This window comes from Eubalaena glacialis, chromosome 1 (assembly GCF_028564815.1).
Source record: "Eubalaena glacialis isolate mEubGla1 chromosome 1, mEubGla1.1.hap2.+ XY, whole genome shotgun sequence".
Classification (NCBI taxonomy): domain Eukaryota; kingdom Metazoa; phylum Chordata; class Mammalia; order Artiodactyla; family Balaenidae; genus Eubalaena; species Eubalaena glacialis.
The window spans coordinates 13,322,130-13,345,768 of record NC_083716.1 but is presented as its reverse complement, the minus strand read 5'-3'; positions in this window follow the sequence as shown (position 1 = coordinate 13,345,768).

The following is a 23,639-nucleotide window of genomic DNA, read 5'->3' as shown; positions in this document are numbered from 1 at the left end:
TTGTTGAGTTTTTTCTTAAAAAACAAAACAAAACAAAACAAAAACCGTTTTTTTTTTTTTTCTTCAATTGAAATACTGCTTTAAAGCATTGGCAGGCTTACAGAAGTGAAATGAAAAACAAATCCCACAAAAATCCTGGAGCACCATAAAAATAATGAATAAAGTAGTGCAAAATGCTTTGATTTCAGTAATATTTTTCAATAAAGCTGGTGCATTCCAAACAGATTGTGTTTATCTTGAAAGAGGCCTCTGCACCATGGCTTAAGAGTTTACAAAAAATCTGGTGGTCTTGGTTGTGATATGATAATTAAAAAGTACTCACATGGTGAAAAAGGCATGGGCTTTAAAAGTGGGCTGACCTGGGTTCGAATCCCTCCTTTCTTTTATATTACATGGGCCTCTTTAAGTAAGTGACCATCCTGTCTGGGTTGAGTTTCCTCACCTGTAAAAATTGAAGAATAATGCCTGTTTCAATGGGAAGTTTACATGTGTGAAAGCTGCTGAGAGGGTGTGTGGGCACTAGGACCGAGCTTGTTTGAGTAAAGATGGTGATTCTGTATTTGTGTCCAGAGCATTGCAAGATGTATATAGTATCACACAAAGCTCATTTCCCAACAGCACAGGAAATTACAGCTGTGTCCTTGTTCTTAGTTTCAATGGCATTTTTTACTGGAGAAAGCTTGAAAACTAAAGATGAATTTTAAGAAGGAAAAGAAATCACCCACAATCCCAATAAAAGTTTGGTGTGTTTTTCTATGTCTATATATAATTTTTCTTTGGTCAATTTATATTTCTTGGCAAGAAAAGAGGCTTATTCATTGAGATTTTCAAATATATTAGAATATGATTTTACATACTATTCTAATGTCTTAGAATACTATTTTTATTAGTACAAGAGTAATGCATGTGCATTAAATTTTTACAAAAAGTGAAGGCACAAGAAGAAGAAATGAAAATATCACCAATGATCTCAATTCACAGAAATAGTCACTGTTGACATTTAGTTGTATATCCTTCCAGTCATTTAAAAAAATTATATATATATATAACATTTTATACAATATATCAATATATATAATTTTCTTCCAGTTTTATTGAGATCTAATTGGTATATAACATTGTATAAATTTAAGTTGTACAACATAATGATTTGATATATTATATATTGTGAAATGATTACCACAATAAGTTTAGTTAACATCAGTCACCTCACATGGTTACAAATTTGTTTTTCTTGTGATGAGATATATAAATTTAAATTTTAAAACTTAAATTAGGGACTTCTTGAATAATCACTACTACAGACTACTTTCTTTGGACGAATATTTCATTGAGAATCCTTTCTACATCATTAACTTTTCTTGTGTGTCATAATTTTTAATAGTTGATATTATTTCATTGTTATATATCATAGTTTATTAATTCCCTATTATTAGTTAGATTTCAGTATTTTATTATAATAGACAATTTTTTGATGAACATCCTCATAGCTAAATATATGTTATATCCATGATAGGTTTTTTAAAATAAAATTCTGGAAGTGGAATTTCTAGTGGACTTGCATGCACATTTTTAGGTCTTTTGCCAACGTGCCCTCCAGCAAGGCTATACCAATTTATCCTTCCACTAGTAATACATGAAAGTACCTGCTTCCAGGCAGAAATAGAGACACAGATGTAGAGAACAAACGTATGGACACCAAGGGGGGAAAGTGGCGGCGGGGTGGTGGTGGTGGTGGTGGTGTGATGAATTGGGAGATTGGGATTGACATGTATACACTGATGTGTATAAAATAGATAACTAATAAGAACCTGCTGTATAAAAAAATAAATAAAATTCTAAAATTCAAAAAAAAAAGTACCTGCTTCCTTGTACCCTTATGTTTATTATGCTAGTAATATCAAAAAGAGGAAAGCTTTGTTAATTTGTCAAAACTTTTTGTACCTCATTGTAATTTACATCTTATATTAGTAGTTTATATTTTCTATTTTGCCTTATCTTTCATATCTTTTACATATTTTCCTTTTTCATACTGGTTTGTTGTAGTAAAGCAAACATACAGAAAATGAATAAAGTACATTAATTAAGAGTACAGATAGATTAGTTTTGACAATTGTACAAATCTGTATAAACACCCAGATTAAGGTATAAAATATTTTCGACACTCCAGAGTAGAATAGAACCTCCACTGATCTATTTGTCTAATCTTGTGGTATTGTCACATTAAAAAAACATCATATACCCAGGAATGAATCTTTAAAAAGGTGTGCAAGACCTCTACTCTGAAAACTACAACACGTTATTGAAATAAATTTTAAAAGATCTGAGTAAATGGACAGATATACGATGTTCATGGATTGGAAGACTCTATGTCATTAAGATGTTGATTCTCCCAAAATTCATCTATAGATTAAATTCCATCCCAAACAAATTCTAGAAAGCTTTCTTTTTCCCCTGTGGATTCAACAAGCTGATTCTAAAATTTATATGGAAATTCAAAGGCCAAGAAAAGCCAAGGCAATCTGGAAGAAGAAATGCAAAAGTGGACTTATACTACCAGATATCAGGACATTAGAAAATGAGAGTAATTAAGACAAAGGAGTATTATGTGTAAAAGACTTGAACAGACATTTCAAAAAAAGGATATTCAAATGGCCAGTAAACATACAAAAAGGTTCTAAACTTTATTAGTCCTAGGAAAATACAAATTAAAACCACAGTGTGATACCACTACAAACTCGCCAGAATGACTAAAATTAAAGGCAGGCATACTATGTGTTGGAAGGATGTGGCAGAACTGGAACCCTCAGCTACTGCTGACAGGAACGTAAATTGGTACAGTCACTTTAGAAAATGGTTTGACAGCAGCCATTTAATTTAAACATATGTCTACCTATGATGCAACAATTCCATTTACATATTCAGCTGAAATGCACACATATGTTCACCAAAAGACAACCTTCATTAATGAAATGTCCACCAGCAGTAGAATGGCTGAATTGCAAGATATTCATACAATGGCATATTATTTGGCAATGAGAGTGAACAAACCACAACTACAAGCAAAAACATAAGGTTCAACAAAAGAAGCCAGACACAAAAGACTCCACACTGAATGATTCCACCTATACATGTAAAATTCTAAAATGGGCTAAACTAACCTATGATGTTAGGAGTCAGGAAAGTGGTAACACTTTGGGGATATGCAGTGGCCGTTGGGGCATGATGAGGTTCTGAGCTGGTGGGCATGTTCTGGTCTTAACTAGGTACTTACTATGAGGGTGTTTTCTTTTTGAAAATTCATTGAGCTGTGTACTTATGATTTGGGTACTTTAAATTTTGTATATTTCTTACTTTTTTCCCCAAGGAGTTAAAAAAACACCTCAATGACCAATGCTGTATAATCTTTTTGCTTTGTGTTGCTGGTTTTCCTTTCTTGGGTGAGATTATAGAATTTTCCCTAACCTAAGACTAAAACCTAATTATCAGAATATTTCTATATATTGGCTATTTTAATTAATATTGCCTGATCTTCAGGGAGTCCTTTTTATCTAAAGACTTATTTCTTCTTCTTCTTTTTTTTAGTTTTATAAAGTTTTCTTCTATTACTTATTAGATTATTGTATCTTCCATCTCCATCTTTTTGGTTATCTACATTGACATTCCTGATAAATGATAATTGAATCTTTTTTTTTTTTAATTCTTTCCTTTTAAAATGTTCATCTCTTTAGGACTTCCCTGGTGGCGCAGTGGTTAAGAATCTCCCTGCCAATGCAGGGGACACGGGTTCGATCCCTGGTCCGGGAAGATCCCACATGCTGCAGAGCAGCTAGGCCCGTGAGCCACAACTACTGAGCCTGCACTCTAGAGCCTGCAATCCACAACTACTGAAGCCCGTGCGCCTAGAGCCCATGCTCCGCAACAAGAGAAGCCACCGCACTACACTGAAGAGTAGCCCCCATTCGCCGCAACTAGCGAAAGCCCATGCGCAGCAACGAAGACCCAGAGCAGCCAAAAAAACAGTTCATCTCCTTATTCTGGGAAAATTTCTTGACCTTATTTTGTATTTCATTGACTTACAATTTTAAAAGTATTCAAAAACTGCTACTTGTTGCTTTCAATTCAGAAATTGTGCTTCCCATAATTTAATAGAATTTCCTGATCTCTGATGTTCTTTTTAAATTATCACTTGCTCTTGATATGGTGTTGAGAACACAAATTAGATAATTCCTAAAAACTTCTCCTGCTTCTTGCAGTACCTATTTCTTAGGAAAGTATTTTCTCTGATTCCTCAGAGTGGTCCTCTCTTTTTGCACGTCAGAACCTTTTTGTAGAGACGCTCAGAAATGGGAGCTAAGATGGGTTCTGTTATTCCATACATCTTTACTGTATATTTGCCTGTCCTTCCCCTAGGTCCTGAAGATATAGCAGTGAACTCTCTAGAAACCGTCCCTGTTCTCATGGTTCTTATATTCTAACAGGGAAGGTTGACATTGAACAAGTGATTACACGTATGATGCATGGTGTACAGGTAAAGGGCAGGATCTGACAAGAGAGGAATGTAATCTAGTCTTGGTGGGCGATACATAGAGTCTTCTGGAAAGACTCCCTAAGAGAGTGATGTTCAAAATAAATGGCAGTTAAGGAGAAGGTGAAGTGAAGGCCTCCTTCAGTACAGAGTTGCTGAATAGCTGGTGTGGTTTCTCGAGCTGTGCTATGTTTTTTGTCCTTTCTACTTTTAATGTATATGAATGTGTCACATGTATACATGCCAAGGCAGGCAATTCATGGGATAGGATGTTGTCTTGAACCTGAAAATATTAGCCGCCTGGGATCACAAGCCCAGTTTGAAATCCCTTCCCATCAACAGTCATTAAAGACCTCTGTGGTGGTCAGTAGTATGTTATACAACAGAGGCCAGGACTCCAGCTCCTCTCCAAAGCTATGGAGGACCTGGGACCCTGACACCTTGACAGGTGTCTTCCTCCAGCATTGACCCATCTGCTGTGAGTGTACAGAATCCTCTCTTAGGTGATCTGCTTAAGGGAGGAGATTTCGGTGTGCACTAACATGCAAAATGCAGTGAACACTTGGGAGGAAATTCCATGATTTAGTTGCACAGCTGGGCCACATTATGGGTTAAGTACGATGCCGTGGGCTGGCCTGGAAGCTTCAGAACCATGTACAATATATTTCTTTTGGAAAGTAGGTTGTGTGGTCCAGACAAACTTTGGGAAGCCAGTGCACTTGGGACCTGGACACTTCCTGTAATGCAGGAATATTTTCACACTGAATCTCTTATTTTCATATATTATGTGAAAGACCGTACACAAAAATAGTCTATGAGGGTCATGGGATTGTAGATGTTTCTCCCCCACTGTTTTCTAGACAGATGGTACTAAATTATGTCTAGAATTCAAATATTAAAAAATTCACTTGACATTGAGACATTATCACTGCTTCTGTTTCTTTAAGCCCCTTTTGGGACAGAGAAGCTTTTCCAGTCTCCTGAGCCAGACCTTCCTGTGTCCATGGGAACGACCAGCATTTCTGGGGTGCAGGACTCAAATGTGTTCAAGAAGGAGAATGAGGACACATTCCCGATCTGGCAACAGAGGGAACGTTGACACCAGCTTCTTTTCCATGAATGCAGCCCGTTGAGAGCTGATGAAATCTGGGGAGGCTGGCAATGTGGGTTTTGATCTTTGCAAATATGGATCATGAAAAACGTTAACTCCAGTCATAGACAGGAAACTCACTATCCAACTTCATGAACCTGAGCTTCAATAATTAATGGACCAATGGCATCCTGGAGAATATACGGTGGCCCTGAAACTCAGTCAGTATTGAAGAAGAGCCAGTCAGTGTCGTTAGGATTCATAGAAAGAGCAAACCCTCCTGCTGTCATTCCCTAGGCAAACATTGCTGAGAAAGTCAGCAGATGGGAAAGGGAGAGTTAAAAATCACTCTACGTGATGCCGACATCCTAACTTTGTCTATTGGATTCATTTTGTGGCTGGTTGGCCTTGGAGAGCTTTCCAGGAAGTTCTGTTGCCCAAACATAGATGGGAGGCGGGGTGTTGCTGATATACAATGAAGACCAGGGTGGGACTTGGTTCCGCGTGCTTTAGGAGCCCTCTCAGCCAAAATGAGTAGCCGTGCCAGGTGGTGGGCTTGTGAGAACCTCTACTGCTGATCAGGCTGAGTGTCAGCCCCAAACCAAACTCACAGTCCAAAGAGTCCCCGGCTCACCTCCAAACAGAAGTGAGACAACCCTCCTTTCAGGCAGGAGCTCTACTCAGGTCCCCCAGTTTTCACAGGAGGACGTTAGTGGATCTTTTCCCTGCTCATCTGATGGTTAAAACACATATCTGTGGACCCACTGGAAACTCGGAATGGCAGGTACCTGACAGGGAAGAACAGGTCAAGCTCACTGACACTCATCTTCAAACTTATGCTAAAGGACATAATACCTAGAGCAAAGTATCTCACGGGTGTGAGATTCACCCTAAGACACCCTAAACAATGCTGTCAGATGGAACATTCTGATGGAAGTTTTCTACATCTGTGTTGTCCCATGCAGTAGCCACTGGCCATGAGTGGCTTTGAGCACTTGAAATGTGGTTAGTATGACTGAGAACTGCATTTTAAATGTAATTTAATTTAAATTAATTTAGATAGCCACAGTAGCAGTGGCTACTGCACTGGAGAGTACAGCTCTAAAATCTACTCCTAAATTAAGGCAGATCTGCACAGGCTCTTGAGTGTGTGATTAGAAATTACTGAGCTTTGATCCCTGGTCTGGGAAAATCCCACATGCTGTGGGGCAACTAAGCCCGTGCGCCACAGCTACTGAAGCCTGAACACCTAGAGCCTGTGCTCCGCAACAAGAGAAGCCATCGCAATGAGAAGCCCGTGCACCGAAACGAAGAGTAGCCCCTGCTTGCCGTAACTAGAGAAAGCCCACGTGCAGCAACAAAGACCCAACACAGACAAAAATAAAAATAAATAAATAAATTTATAAGAACTTACTGAGCTTTACTTAGGTTTATTTTTACTTCATAAGTATAATCATATCTCTCTCTCTGCATTCCTTGCTGGAAAATTCATATCAAAATCTGAGACCCAGTTTGCAAACATGGAAGGCTCCACGGCATCCACGTCATGTTTCAGCTTCATTCTTGTCTTGGTCAAAAATTCTCTTTTGAAGTGGAGGGACAAGCCGTGTTGGCTGAAAATTACTAAACTTGTCTGGCAGTGAACTGGCTGAGACTGTGCACCACCCCCCTAAAATTTCCCATCTCCAGTGGGAGGAGTTCTATCAACTTAACGGGCCAGAGTCATCCCTCCATCAGAAGGGGCTGCAGGTCTCTAAGTGCTGGGTAGTGGCATTTCCCAGCAATTTCTGTAAATAGTTGGCATCCTAAACTCAGTGATCTGTTTGTCCCCAAGTTCTATATGACCATTCCCATGCTTCTGTGGTAAGAGGCAGACCAGCGGAAGCCAGCTCTCCCCCGGAATACAGACCTACTGTGTGCTCAGCAGCCTTGCCCAAGCCCTGGCACTCTTCCCTATGGAATGATGAGAGGAAAGGAGGTGAGACTGAACCTCTTCTTGTGGACCCTCACTTTGTAAATTCCTCACCGCCGCCCAAATCCCTTTCTTTATCCCACATGGTATCATGTTGTTGTAGTATTTTCTATCCCTTCACTATATCCACCCCATTTTGTCTCTTAATTAAATCATTTTATCTTGTTATGATGTATCCAGTTTTTCAAGCTGCATTACACTCTTCAGGAAATAAGTCAACAAGACACCATTTAAATGAATCAAAATAAATAAAACATGGCAGGACGGGTTCCCGCTCACCTGGCCACCAACACTGCACTTCTGGGAGGCTGGCTGTCTTCGTGTAAATAATAGGAGGGGGGTGGCTACATTTCATAGCTTATAACTCAAGGCTGAGAAGGAGTCATAGGCTATTCTAGTACAAAAAGGCACAAGAACTATTCTTTCCAGCCTAACCTTTCCATTAGCTCGGAGGCAAAGCATCCTGAGGATTCTCCACTTTTCCCCGCTTCCTTCTGCAGGGTCTTGATGCATGAATGGCGGGGATGGGAAGGCAAGAGTTTAAAAGAACCAAAAAGATGGTCATGGAGGAGAGAGAGGGCCTGAGAGAGAGGAACTGGGGGAATTCTCTCTGTTCACTGAGGGGCCAGAGACATCTTCATGGTCTAGGAGTCAGGCCCAAATCCCCACCAATCCACAGACTCTCTGGATTGAATTACATTGCTTGAATCAGAAGTAAAGAACTAATAGAATATTCTTTGGGATTCTGTGCTTGTTCTTGCCTGGCCGTGAGAGGAAGTTGCCTACCTCTTCTTTGCCCATCCATCCTTCCAACCACCTCCAGCCATATTTCCATGGCATTTAGGAAGAGTTAATAAATGCTGGCTCTTATGATTGTTGTTTGTTACATTTTGTCCATTTCAGTGTCTGTCATAGGTGAGGCCATTGCAGACCTCCTCTTCCAAGAGGCCAGGATGGGAGTGCTAGGGACCACATGTGAGACCACGCTATGACTATCTAGCCTCAAACGAAAAATGCAAGACTTTCCATTTCTTCCTATCTTCTCTAATCATTCCTGCTTCCCAGTCAAAAGAGAAACTGTTTAGAAAAATCAGGCCACGATTACCCCCGAGAGAAAATATGTTCTGAGTCTAGTGAAGGCCTTTGCTGAGTGACATTAATTATACCCATTTAGGTTTGACATTATTAATTAACCTTCTCATCTGTTTATATTGTAGCCTTTTATTAAAACAAAATGATTAAAACAAATAATTAAAGAATATTACTACCACCTTAAATGTGTACATCATTTTAAGCTTACCAAAGGCTTTTATCCACAATCTCATATAACACACACAGATTCTACAATGTGAATATGGCAAGGCTTATTCTTTCTTTTTTCATTTTTACATTTTGGTAAAATATACATAATATAAAGTTGCTCATTTTTAGCATTTTAAAGTGTACAATTCAGTGGCATTGAGCACATTTATAACATTGGGCAACCATCACCACTATCCATCTCCAGAAATTTTTCATCGTCCCAAACAAAAACTCTATGCCCAGTAAACAATAACTCCCCATCCCCTCCCCTCCCCTCCCCCAGACCCGAGGAACCTCTAATCTACTTTCTGCCTCTATGAATTTGACTATTTCAGGAACCTCACGTAAATGGAGTCATGCAATATTTGTCCTTGTGCGGCTTCTTTCACTCAGTATAATGTCTTCAAGAGTCATCTACGTTGTAGCATAGATCAGGATCTCATTCCTTTTTAGGGCTGAGTAATATTCTATTGTACGTACACACCACATTAGTTCACCCATTCATCTGTTGATGGACATTTGGATGGTTTCTGCTTCTTGGCTATTGTGAGTGGAGCTGACGTGATCATCGAAAAGCCTCATTCTACTTTGACCAAGGTGGCTGAGTGATCCACCGAATCTCGTGGAGGTAGAGCTCAGTGTCCAATCCTGACTGCATGTTAGAACAGCCTGGGAGTTTGAACACAACAAACAAACTACGCTGGACGACCAGGATGGCAGATCCTCTGGACGTGCAGCCTGAATGGAGCAGTTTAAAGAGCCTCTAGGTGATTTTTCTGTGCAGCTAGAATTGAGGGCCATGAAGCCCATAGCACAGGGTCTCCAGGCCAAGCCACTCACGGACGTTTCCAGGCTTTCTCCTTTGGGTCTTCTCTCTCTCTTTTATTAAAGCCACCCATCACGATCAGTGCACCAAAATAGATCCTCTTTATATCATTTTAGCCCATAATTTGGAGCAGGAAAAATAAAACAAAAATTTTTAAATTCAAAATTCAAGCAAAAAAACAAAAAACAAAAAACACCCAGCATGCGCTCAACAGCGTGAAGCCAAATGCTGGTTTGTTGGCTAAATATATGGACCTATTCGTTTCTTGCATTTTAATCATCTCGTTTTAATAACACACCACAATACAAACAATTGTGCGGGTTAATTCAGCTCTGTTTAAGAAGTCTTGTTCTGTACGCCAAAGCTTGTTGTTCTGTCTGGTTAAATGCTCATGCATTAAAATGCTAATAATTAAACTGTTACGACTGACTAATGAACTCTGCCAGCGATAAATGATGGTCTTGTTAGATTCACCGCTCAGCAAGCCTCCTTTTGTACTGAGAAAGTTAAAGGTTAAAGTGCTCTTGAAACCAGTGAGTGGATCTAGAAGCAATTACAATTTTTCCTTGAAACTAATACTTACTACAATAATGTTTCAATTCCAACCCAGTAAGAGTAAAAAAGACCAAAAAAAAAGGGGGGGGGGGATGGGGTTTGAGGGAAGATGATGCTGAGCTCTATTCATGGAGAAGGATGTGCTGCTTTCTTTAGCCCACAGGGCAGGTGGTATGGTTTTTCAGATGAAAGCCTGTTGAGTTAACAGACATCCTTCCTAGAACCAGTCTTCCCAAGAATGCAGACAGGAATGGTGATTTTTCAGGACACAGCAGCAGGTGACCCAGCGTCATGGGTACTATTTAGAGCATGATGGTTAAACAAGGCAGGAAGTTTCTCCCTGATTCTCCGTGTGATTTGGGGGAAGTTGCTTAATCTCTCTGGACCCCAATTCTCTCATTCTTAAGAGCAGAAGGATAATTACAACTCTCTATGGCAAACATTTGCTTTATCCTGCTGAGTAGTTAGTTCTCATTTTTCCATTCAGAGCCTCCAAGCCAAGCCTTACTCCTGGGGTCTAGGGTTCACAGGGTTTGGGGGGGGGAGTTGATGCCAACCCCCCAGCTGCAGGGGTGAGCATGTGACCACGCCTGGCCAATCAGAGCCTCACATCCCTGTGGCCTCAACAGGGCCCAATCAGAAACAGTCAGAGCAAATCCTGGGGCTCCGGCCAGAGCAATCCAGAAAGCAGCGCACCCTTTACAGTGGACTTGAACCTAGAAGGGTGTGAGCCTGGAGCTGCCGGGGCCACTGCAGCAGAAGGCCTTCCAGACAAAAACAGAGCTGAGTGGGAGAGACAGATTCTTGAGGAGCTGGATCCAGACTTACCCAGCGATTTTTCAGTGACGTGAGCCAGAATTTCCCTTGTGTCCCCCCTTAAGCCATTTTCAGCTGAGTTTCTGTTGCTGGCCAGGAGTTTTTTCCTCATGGCTGAGGAACGACGGTAAAGCTCAGGCTCAGCCCTGCCTCCTGGGGCAGCCCCTCTGAAGGCTCCAGTGTGATGCAAGCTTCTTCCTTTGTCAGGATCACAGGTCTCTGAGCATCGCCTGGGGCCGACTTTGCAGTTATAGGAGCTTTCTGTCTCCTATAACTAGGGAATTCCTCAAGCGCAGGGTTACCATACCCACCTCCCATGTGCTCTTCCTCAGATCCTTAAAGCCATGGGCAAGGTGAGCTTGACTTGGTCAGCTGTGGCAAAGACGCAATACTGCCAAAATTCCACAGTGACAATAGAACCAAAAGGCAGGGCTGGCAGGGAACAGCCTAAAGGCATTCGGGGCCTTCCCTTCTGGAGACACCGTGCCCTTTTCTAAACATGCATTTTTTTTCTGGAGGAAGAAATGGAAGAGTCTGCTGAAAAAAAAATCAACCAAGATCATGAACTCAATTCATTTGCAAGTTTCCTTAGCCATTCAGCTTGATCTTTGGACTCAAACTTAACGGTGGTCACAATTAACCAATCCGCAAGGTTTCTCCAAGCATTTGGTGAGAGCGTGTGTTTGGAAGGATTACGGAGAGAGCAAAGCTTAGGATCTCAAGTCAGAATGACTTGTATGTATGACCTGCTGGATAGTATGTATGACTATCCAGCAGGTCATACATACAGTGACATACAGCAGGTCACTGCCCCTCTCTGAGACGCCTCATCTCTAAGATGAGGATAAAATCCTTGTCCTGCTATCAGGGATGCTGGGGAGTAAGCGGAACCATAGAAAGGATAGTTACCCGTTTGCATGGAGATTTCTAGTTTCCATAGAGTTTTCACACCTACCTTTGTGTTGGGCAAAAGTCATGTAAATGAAAAGCATGATACAAATATAAGAGGATTATTATATTCCCTTAAATTCTTTTCTGGTCATTTCATGTCTTTCTCGCCTCCCTAAAAAGTTAATTCTTTTGGAAAATATTTACTGAGCATCTATTACTATGTGTGCAGTCCTTTGCTACGTGCTGAGGATACAGCCGTGAAAACAAAGATGTGGTCTTGAGAGCTTTTATGGAGCTTAAAGTCTAAAGGGGGAACCTACCAAAAAAAATCCTACAGAAAAATAAATGTATAATTACAAATGTGATGAGTCCTATGATGGAAAAGAGGGTTTTCCTATGATGGAGAGGGTTAAGAGAGTCAAAGGGGGTCTCTGGAGAGTTGTGGAGGGGAAGGCAACTGAGAGATCTCTGAGAATGTAAGATTTGGCTTGAGACCTGCGGGAGAATTCAAGTTGGGCCCCCAATGGGCGAGAAGAGAGGTCCAGGCAGAGGGAGAAGCGGGCACGAGGACCAGGAGGCAGGAAAGAGGAAGCAACTCTGGGGTCCCTGCGGACAGAGCCTGGGTCTTCTTCTTTATACCCTGTCTCCTGCTCCACCACGGTCCTCCCTGCCACCTCAACATCCAAGACTCCTAGCCCAGCACTGGGCACAGAGCTGGCTTTTCAGGGAGAAGAACAAGATGATCATTAGGGCTATTTATCTGCAGACCTGTTTTCTTCCTTCCGAGCACAAGGTTGGTGGTGTTTCCATCCTTGTTAAAGTTGGGCATGAACAAGTGACCTGCTTTGGCCAGTGGGATGCGGACAGAAGTGATGTGGGTCACTTCCTGGCAGGAGCTTGAGGAAGGATGTTGGTTTTGCCACCTGCCCTCTGCTGCAGACCAGATAGGTTCCTCAGTGGAGGCTCTGCTGGTCGCCTGAGGTAGGAACACAGAACAGACCCCCGCCAACCCAGATAGACATGAAGTAGGACCTAAAAATAAACACTTGTGCTCAGCCACTGAGATTTTGGTGTGTTTTTGTTGTGACAGCATTGTACAAATTACAGTACCATGGTACAAATTACAATATTATGATAATGATGTGAAATAAACATCATGAGTACTTCCTAAGAAGCACAAGTGAGGGTGGGGGAAAGTGAAACAGGGAAGGAGAAAAAGCCAACATGAAGGTATGTTATTGATGTCACTGTTGTAGAGCAATGAGGGCTCAACTGCCCGACCCTTGGAGCCCTCTGCCTGCCTTCTAGAATTTTCTGGCCATGGGGCAGGACTCTGGAACACTCGTCCCCAGGACCCGCCCATGGCCCAGTGATGCTTACTCTTCCACCATTCCACACTGCACCTGCAGGTGGGCTCAACAGGATCCCTTGACTTTGGAGAAGCTTCCGAAGCAGAAAAGGAGGTGGAGACATTCAGCATGCCCCGGACAGCACTCTGCTAGCTGGTACAGAACTGCCCGCCGCTTTTGGTGAAATCAGAGTTGGTATCAGACACAGCCTGAGGGGCTGTGACATAGGACTCAGAAAGCATCTGCTACAGAGTCCACCAGCTGCATTACTATCCCTTCTTCCAGTGTGTGTTTTGAGAAGAGCTTAGGAGATGAGGTCACATAGCACTGAGGATGCAGCTCCAAGTGTAGACCATGAAAGGTTAGGAAAAGATGCTGCTTTGGGGACTAAGTTAGGTAAGTTGTGATTCACCTCTTCCAAGAAGCCCTCCAGGATTCCCTCTGCAAAAGTACTCTTGCCCTCTTCTAAACCTCTCTCTGAACTCTCTTTTTGTCCCAAGTAGAACTATCTGTTCTGCCCATGATACCCACGAATCTCCCTCATGTCTGGACTCACACCAGATTCATCTTTGTGGCCTCGCTGTGTCCAGCATAGTGCTGGAACATAGCAAACACCCAATAGTTATATTTTTTTATATTTATCACATATATATAGATATATATTTTAAAATAGTGACTGAAAATTACAACCAGAATGACAAGTGTTATCAAGAGTGAAAGTAAAATATAACTTACTGCACTAAATGGTATGCAGAATGAGTACTGAGCATCAGTACTTCAAGTGCTCAGTTTTTAATACGACAAATGAGTTTCCTTCACTTACTGAATCTATGTTGGATTGACAGCAACACTCCTCACAAGGGATAATATGACTAAACTACTAAACTACGTTTTTTTTTATTGTGGTAAAAGTCACATAATATAAAACATACTATTTTAACCATATTTAACTGTATAGTTCAGTGGCACTAAGTATTCACATTGTTGTGCAACTAAAAAAAAAAAACACAAGAGTTATATTTTTTGAGTGAATGGACAAGGGCATTTCAATTGGCACCAGTGGGATTGTCCACTTTTTTTTTTTTTTTGGTGAGGGTCATTGACCACTAATCATAAAAACAGTAAATATTTATTGAGGTTTTACTGGCTTGTGTTAGAAAATACTTTTACAGCCATCATTTATATTCCACTGATGATAAACCTGAGGCTGAGGGGGTGAAGTATCGCAAGGTCCCACGGCAGGAAGTAGCACAGCAAGGATTTGAACCGAGGGAGCCGACCCCAGTTTGAGGGCTCATCTCTCTCCCAGGCTGCACTGAAAGGGCACCAGGAGAAGATGGGGAGACTCAGCTGATTCCTAGGTCTGTTTAAGTCTCGAAAGAACCCCCTCCACGGCTGGCATCATTTGGCTAAAGTTACATTTTCGATCTTGTTTTGTGACCCCACTGTGGTGCATCATCTCTGTGTAATGAATGGGAGGAAGGGGGGAAGCCTGAGCTCCCCTCTCTTCTCTGGGGGTCACAGCCACCAGATGACAGCCCGCTTCCTCCTGAGAAGCCTGGCTTCCTGTTCGTGATCTCTTCCTCAGAGAGAAGTAAGCAGAGAGGGAGAAATGGGATGCAAGGTTTACACAACTCAAAACCATATAGTTTATATCTTCTAGTGGATTCCTCCTAACTACCTGATCTTCCTCACTCCACTTTCTCAGAGTGGGACCCCCCAGATCAGGCCAAAGCCTTTTGTGAAATTCTTCACTGACGCTGGGTACATCTTCTTTGTGACATTTGACATAATTGCAATTTTACATTGGTTTTCATGATTCTTTAATTCATGGTCTCCTTCACAAAACCAAAACCACAAGGGCAGGAACCATGACTGTAATCCATCCTTCTATCCAACTATCCATCCACCCAAAACAAATATTTTGAGTGCCATCCATGCGCCAGGCGCTGATCTGGCCACTAGGGAAATTACAGTGAATGAAAGAAAATCTCTACATGTACGCAGCATTTTGGTGGGTGGAGAGAGACGATAAACGAGAAATCAAATACATGTACAACATGTCCAGGATAAGTGCTATGAAAAAAAAAGTAAAGAAGTGTGGTGGTCAGGGGAAGAGTGATGGACAATGGGGGCTCCTTGCCCAGGACTTCAGAGAAGCCTACAGATTTGTCTCCCAGAACTTTCTTCCAAAGGACGGGGCAGTCACCATCCCCCAGCCGGCAGCTGGACAATTTTCTACTGAGACCCCTGGGCTCCTGCTTCTGTCCCCTGCTTGGGAAAGAAACAAGTGAAAAGAGAGAAATAGGGAGTAAAATTTCCAGTATCCAGCAAAGGGCCTGACATTTAGTGAGCACTCCATATTAGACGAACAAATGCACAGATGGATGGATGGGTGGTTGAAAGGGTACTGTCATGGAGAAATTTTGGGATGGGCTGGAGGCTGAGGACAGTCCTGAACCCATCCAGAGGAGAGGTGGGCTTTGGGAGTGTGGGTGCCTCATCCTGACATTTGCCGACTGCCCATGAAGGATCCTCTGGGGAAGATGAGACGGGCCCACGTGGCACCTACAGGACTCTCTGAGTCTCCTGAAGCCCCCCTTCTCCCCCTCTCCTGTCATGAAAGGCAAGTCAACCTGATTCCTAGGTCAGTGTCCTGACCCAAAGCCTTGAAGCAAAGGGTGGGGTCCTGGGGTGAGGCTCAAACCCAGGTGACCACAGGAATTCCTCTTCCTGGATCCACTCAAGTGCAACAAAGGCTCAACTGGCAGCTAAAGTTAAGTTAATAAGAAAGTCGCATTGTGTACCTAATGAATTTTTTAAATCAATTATGAAACAGTCTCATTGGTCATTTGTTAACATCTTGAAACATCTTGAAACCTTTACAAATTAATTTGACTGTATTAAAAAAAACCTCTCACAGTCTGTTAACTCCATAAATGTGTTTTAAATTTGTTTTTGAATGCAACAACAAGCCGTGTATGTGTTTGTGTGTGTGTGTGTATGTGTGTGTGTGGTTCAGACTGACCATTCCCAGATACGCCGCTCTGCATGTGAATGGGGTGCCCTGGCCCATTCACAGAGGCTGAGTGTTTGACTGTCAGTGTCAAGTGACAGTCCCGTCCAGGGGAGTGGCAGCGCTGGTACAGCTGCCCCCGTGTTTCTGACCATCCTGGGCCAGCAGGGTGGCACCTCTGGAGATGCCGCTTAAAACTGCCACCCAGCCTAGGGCCAGCTCTTCTCCTGGGGCAGAGTTAGTGGCTGATGACTGCGGTAAGCGGCAGTGAGAGAGAGGGTCGGGTGGATGCAGCCATCCTGAACCCCAGAAGGCAGAGAGACACGGGAATCAGAGCTGGAAGGCCTAGCTAATGAGGGGGACACCGAGGCGGGCCCCCAATGCCAGGCTGCCTGGAGAAGCTGGCAGCGGTCCTATTTCAGTGAAGTGCTGTTCTCTTTTAAGCCGGTGACATGGGAACAAATCAATAGGAGGGGGCTTTGCAAGACCCATGAAGTAAACTGCTCGGCCATTTTAGCTTCGGCCAAGTCCATGCCTGAGTTGTGTTTTAGGCACCCTGTTTGGAGAATGATGCCCACATCCTGGAAAGAGGCCAGGGGAGGCAACAGCCACTTGGGAGTGTTGAAAGGCAGGATTACAGGAGCTAAAAGTATGGAGCATTTGGAGGGGAGAAGGGACAGAGGGCCAGGATGTGGACAGGTGAGGACAGCTTAGTGGCTCCCCACTTTCAAGTCTGCAGAGGGTTTTGTAAGCACATCACCGGTCTTATTTCCATGGAGAATAATGATGGGCTTTCTTTTGAAACAGGAGGGAATTAAGTTAGACCTGAGGAAGGCTGACTTGAAGTAAAGGTGATTTATCACAGAGATGATTCCCCCGACTGAGGGTGTAGAATTTGTCTCTTCCTGAGAACCTTTAAGAACCAAGCAGACATCTCTGTTTTCTGAACAGTAGGTACAGTCTTCACCACAGAACGAAGTCCCATTCTGATCTGACGGTTTTCTTAAAAATTAAAATTTTCTCGTTTCCCATCTTCTATTTCTACATAATCACATTTCTTATAGTGAAATATAGCTACGTTAAATTTGTATTTTTAAAGTTTTTTTTTTTTTTCTGACTCTATGCTTACTGTTAAGTAATTGTGAAAAACAGAAAAGTACAAAGCAGAAGCAAAAAATTGAGATAATCACCGTTACACTTCTTTCTTTTCTGGACACATAAATCTATAGAATTATTCCATGTAAAGGTTTGTACTTTGATTTTTTTTTTAGCTTAACCCTGCTTCAAAATTATTTGTCCATGTCATTACAAAAACCTTCAAACTTTTCCCCACATTAAATAATGTATTTTTCTTGTTTTGTCTACAAATGAAATACAAAGTAATATAAAATTTAAGTATTTCGGAATTACCTAATAGGAAAAAGGGAAGGCATGGCCCTTCCCATAAAACTACCCATAGGAATAATGACTGTGAACAACTGGGGGTACATTTCATGACCCAAAGCATGTCTGATGACTTTATAATATCCCTTCAAGTGGATGTACTACATTTTATTTACTTCCCTGTTCCCATTGTTGAAGAGTTACATTTTCAGTTTTCCACTGAAACTCTGGTCTTCACTTATTCACCGTTTATGTGTTCATTTAATTTGTAACCGTTGGTGAGCTCCACGTGCACTCTTCTAGGTCATGAGAATGAAGAACAGATGAACAAAACAGATGAAACCCATGACCTTAGGGAGCTTCCAGTTTAGATAAGGACACTTGACCATAAACAAGTAAACACAGAGCATGTGGGAGGTGGTATGTGCCCCGGAGAAAACTCTGCAGGGAAGGGGGCAGACTGTGCCCGGTGGGTGGGGCCGGCTGGAGGGGCTGCCATGCGGGTTCCTGGGCCTGGGTGGACGCTCAGCCCGCAGCTGAGCTAATGACCATGACCGATTTCCTCAGCAGCCCTGGGAAGGCTCGGCCCCTTGCTCCCTGATGCCCTCCTCCTTTCCCATGTCTGTTAGGGTTGAGTCTGGAGAATTCTACCTCACACTTTCTCCTCCATGTGAAAACTTCCCCGAAATTAAATTATCATCAGGTCTTTACTGTGCCCATTTTCTCACCTGCTCAGTACGCAACACAATTACAACAACCTGGGCTGACTGACAAGAGACCAAAATCCCACGCGATGAGACAAGCCCCTCCCTCAGGACCCCAATTCTGCCTCCTCAGAAATGATCCCCCAGACTGGGCTTTCCACACAGCCTCAAAGCCTGCTTCTAGGTGGCCAGATGGTGGTCGGGCCACCCCAGGCTTGTCTGGCTATCAAAGGACCCCTGGTCCGTGTGGGGAATGCGCTTCCACCAGCACTGTGTCCAGGCCACCCTGAGCCTCTGACAGGAGACACTACAGCCCTTCAACCGGGTGACCAGGGAGGGGAGGTCCCAGCTGCCTGGCCCCAGATGCCGAGAAAGCGCCTGTCCGGGGCCTCCCCCTCGCTCAGCGACAGCCCTCAGCTCAGATCACCGCCTGTTTGGTAACGGAGAATCACTTAATATTTCACTTAAAGTCACCCAATAATCAGTATGTTGGAACATTGAAAGCATCACCAATTTGATACTTTTTAGAATGCAAAAGTAAAAAGTTTTTGAAAGCATTTCGTGAGACAAGAATAAACGACAGAAAAGAAAAGCTGTCTCTATCACAGGGCCCATCCCAGCCCTCTCCTGAGTATCCAGTGTTCATGGGCCTGAGGCCTCCCAAGCAGGCCCCTCCTCCTAACACATACACACATACCTAGGAGCTTTATTTGTCCTTTTCATGGAAATGGAATCCTACTTAATAAATCTCTCTCAACCTATCTTGCTTTGAATTCTTAACGGCTCTACAAATCAGTGAATCTGAATCTACCTCAATCTCTTTTTTTCAAATTTCTAAGTACCCACACACATATAATTTGCATATTTAAGATTTTATTAATATGCTGATTTTGAGGGCAGGTGTTTTTTATTTTTAACTTGCTTCCCTCCACTATTCCCCCACCTCCCACCTCCAACTCATGCTAGTATCCTGTTTTCTATCCTTCTATACCCTTTTCAGTGCTCACAGAATCATACACAGATAAACAAATATAAACACATGTATAAGATGATACATCAATGAAATGCACCACTGCTCTTGCTTTTCTCACTCACCATGTTATGAAAATCCATCCCCACCCCCCAAATCTGATAATGAAGTTCTCATTCACTTATAGTGGGCATAAGCCTGATTTATTTGGCCATTCTTCTATTGATGGGAATTCATTTAATTTTTAATTTTTATTTTTGGCTACTGCAATGTTGTGCTAAACATCCTTATGTGTTTACACGCAGATCCATATCTTTAGGTAATTGTGCTTTTACTTCTATGGAATAGATTCCCAGGAGTGAAAATTCTGAGACTTTGACATCATTTAAGGTTTAAAAGGAAAAGTTCTAGGGAAGGAAAACAAATGATGCATGTGATGTAAGCCCCAAGCTAGGAGCTTCTGAGGTTGGGACATTTTCCGTGGTCTAATTTTCTACCCTCATTCCTAAATGGTTCAAAGTGTTCCTTCTGCCTTTTATATATAGAGCAATGGGGCCCCCAGCCACTCACATTCTCCCTGAGCCTGGTATGGGAGAAAAAGTACTGAAGTAGGGGCAGGGACCTCTTACTAGCCTTGTGATCTTGGATATTTACTCAGCTTTTCGGCACATTTCTTCGTCTCCCCATCTGCAAAGGAACCCAGCTGGTCTGGTGCTGAGAGCCAGGCCACTGGGGACACCCTCAAGGAGGATGTGGGTGAAGGTTTGGGAAGGTGCAAGCACCAGGCCCTAGTAAGGCTCCAGTTTGAACTTGCTCCCGGAGGCCGTGGCAGGTGCTGGGCTACGACCCAGCCTTCCTCTCTCTCCCATACCTACTACTATGGCCTCCCTGGGAGATACAGCTTCACTTAAAGTTTCTTTTCCTTGATGGAAAAATCATGCAATTGAGCAGAACAAGCAACCATACATTTTAGCCTCAACACATGAATGAGTCATGATGGATGAGAAGGAAAAACCACAGACGCTTAAGGTGGTTTAGAAAATGAAATCTTTGTTTGAAGCCGGCTGGTACAATCTCCACCTACTCATTTGGCCATGTTGTTTATTAACCATGTAGCTGGGCCAGGATGAGCCAAGGGGTGGGGCAGGCCACGGGCGGGGTGCTGTCTCACACTCGTCCTGCATACACAGTGGAAGCTTGGACAAGAATAATGTGCTGATATCTGGTGTAACATTCACCGGGTGTCCTGGCACATACATTGTGATGTGCGCCATTGACGTTACAACCCCGGGGGAAAGGTGTGCAGACAGACGCAGTAAGGGGCACATTTACTTTTGAGCCAATCGAGGGATGCTGGGTTTCACTGAGAGGAAAAGGGGTTCCACGCAGTTGACTTTGTGGAAACAGCCCCTCCATGTTTATAAAAATCTCAGAGACATCACAGGACTTCGTGGAAAGAATGGGGATAAGTTAGGGAAACTGGCTCTGCCACCAAATAGCTTTGAGGACCTTTGTGGAGGCACCACACTTCTCTGGGCCTCAGTTTACCCACCTGGAATCTAAGGCCATTAGACTAGATGAATTCTAAAGCCACTCTCAGCTGTGAAACTCTAAGTATATTTTTAAATTAAAAAGAACGTTTAAAAAATATAACAGAAGAAATCATGTTCCTTATAGAGGAATCAGAAAATACGAATTGACCAAAGAAAGAAAATTGAACAAAATATTAAATTTGAAATCACAGTACTGAGAATAAAAATTGAAGAAAAATGTTTAAAAATTGAAATCATAAGACTGAGCAGTAAACATTATAAACCAGCTCATGTATGCCCTCACAGGCTTTTTTTTTTTTTTTTTTTTTAATTTATTTTTGGCTGTGTTGGGTCTTCGTTTCTGTGCGAGGGCTTTCTCTAGTTGTGGCAAGCAGGGGCCACTCCTCATCGCGGTGCGCGGGCCTCTCACCATCGCGGCCTCTCTTGCTGCGGAGCACAGGCTCCAGATACGCAGGCTCAGCAATTGTGGCTCACGGGCCCAGCCGCTCCGCGGCATGTGGGATCCTCCCAGACCAGGGCTCGAACCCGTGTCCCCTGCATTGGCAGGCAGACTCTCAACTACTGCGCCACCAGGGAAGCCCCCCTCATAGGCTTTTTAAAATAGGCATTTATATATTTTAGTATTTATATATAAATAAATAGGCATTTATATCTTTTAGTATTTATATATAAAATTTGTCCTTCTTGTAAACAGGGGATCATTCTAGACACAGAGCATTACAGTATGCTTATTTGTAACTTAGCATGACCCATACATGATGAACTTCCTTTCACATCACTGTCAGCCGTGTTTAAAATGCCTGCCAAGTTCTTCAGCAGAACTAGGATGGATGCTCCAAATTTTATTAATGCTGGACACTTACGATGTTTTGCATTTTCCAATATTATAAATAATGCTTGAAGACCATCCTGGTAACTACCTCTTCATATACATCTTAAAATTATGTCCTTAAATAGGATGATCAGAAAGGTATGAATGCATAGTTGATGGGTGCAGTGTGCAGAGAGCAGAGAGCAGAGGCCAAGCAGGGTCCAACATGCTTTGAGGGGGAGGCGAGGAGCGATGTCTGAGCCAACCAATAACCAGGATTTTGTTGAAGGGAATCTCTAACTGTGCTGACTGGCCGGTTGGGATGGGGGTGGAGGGTGGTAGAGCAGGAGGGGGTTGGGTGGCTGGTTAGTGAGATGCTTGTAACCGTGTTCATGCGGAGTACCTGCCGTGTGGGCAAGGGTCTATGGGATGCACCTGTAAAATCTTTCAGAGATACGGACTGAGTAGTGGGTGTTGATGAGGGGGAGGTGAGTAATCCTGTAGTGCTGGGAACTCAGGAGAATGTTCTCTGATAACAATCACTGCTCAGCTATTCCCTGAGGAAAGAACTAAAGGGTTCTCCTCCGTTGACTCTTGGAATGCCATTTCATTGCCCTCCTCATTATGAAAGGGAAGGATAAAAGTTGAGGTCTCATAAACAAGTGCTTGCAAGATTACTGAGATAATATGTAAAAGCATTTGAATTCCTTCATGAATAAGAAAAAATGCAGAATGAGAGTGGGTTCTGTAGCCCTGATAACTCAGCGGATGGTGGTGGTGCCAGTTCCTGAGTATGGTATGTGCTATGATTCAGAGGGAACCTCTCTGTACCCATTTCATAGATGGGTGCCCCGGGGGCGTGGCAGTACAAATGATGGGTCCAACTCTACGCAAGAGAGCCACAGCGGAGCTGGAAACCCATTGCTTGTCCTTGGATGACCATCCCTGCCTTGCCAACTTTACTCTTGAGAGGTTGGAATGAGGTAATGTCTCAGAACGTCCTTTGTAAACTATAAAATATTATATGTCTATATGAGAGATTACTCTGACTTATAAAGCTAAGTTACAGCAAATTTTAAATGAAAAAAATCAAATGGCCAGGCTGTAGAACGCTAACTTTTCATATTCATTTTTCCTAACGGGACGATAAGGATGGAGAACATGTATTGAATTCTGCTATGTGATCTAAGAGAGTCTATGATGTTTACCCATTTAATCCTCACAAAAATCCCTGTGAGGTAGGTGCTACGGTTATCCCCATCTTACAGATGAGGAAACTGGGGTACAGAGAGGTTAAATAATTTGCACAAAATCACGCCATCTCTATGTACTAAGTCTGCTGACTCTCGTAGTCTTTGATGCATCCCTAGATCAGAAAAATGTACTCATGTGCAGAAAAAGAGGACTTGGATTTGAGCTGACCATTAATGTGCCTTCAGAAAGTCTAGACCAACCCAGAGATTTGCCCCTCTGTTTTGCCAGCACAAGGCTGACCCTCCCAGGCTCCTCTAGTGCTCCGTGCATGCTTCTCTCCTGGAACAGAAAGGGTTAAATTGACCCATGACCTGGAGGACCCTGAGACATTTTCCTTCTGTGCCACATATGTAGATGGGCTCTGAAGACGAACACCTCTCCTCATTGGAAATCATGAATTTTTATGAAGCCTGTCCAGAATTCCCAGAATTCAGCCGAGTGCACTTTGCAGACCCTAAAATGCTGTCACCATGGAAGGTTTCATTGCTTGCACCTGCTAAAACATTTGAGGCATTTGAGAGGCAGTGAAACACATTTGCTTTTCATTTTATCTGACTTTGGAAACCTTTGAAGTGTTTAATCGTAGAGCCCAGGAAAGATCCCCGCCTCTTAATCATTT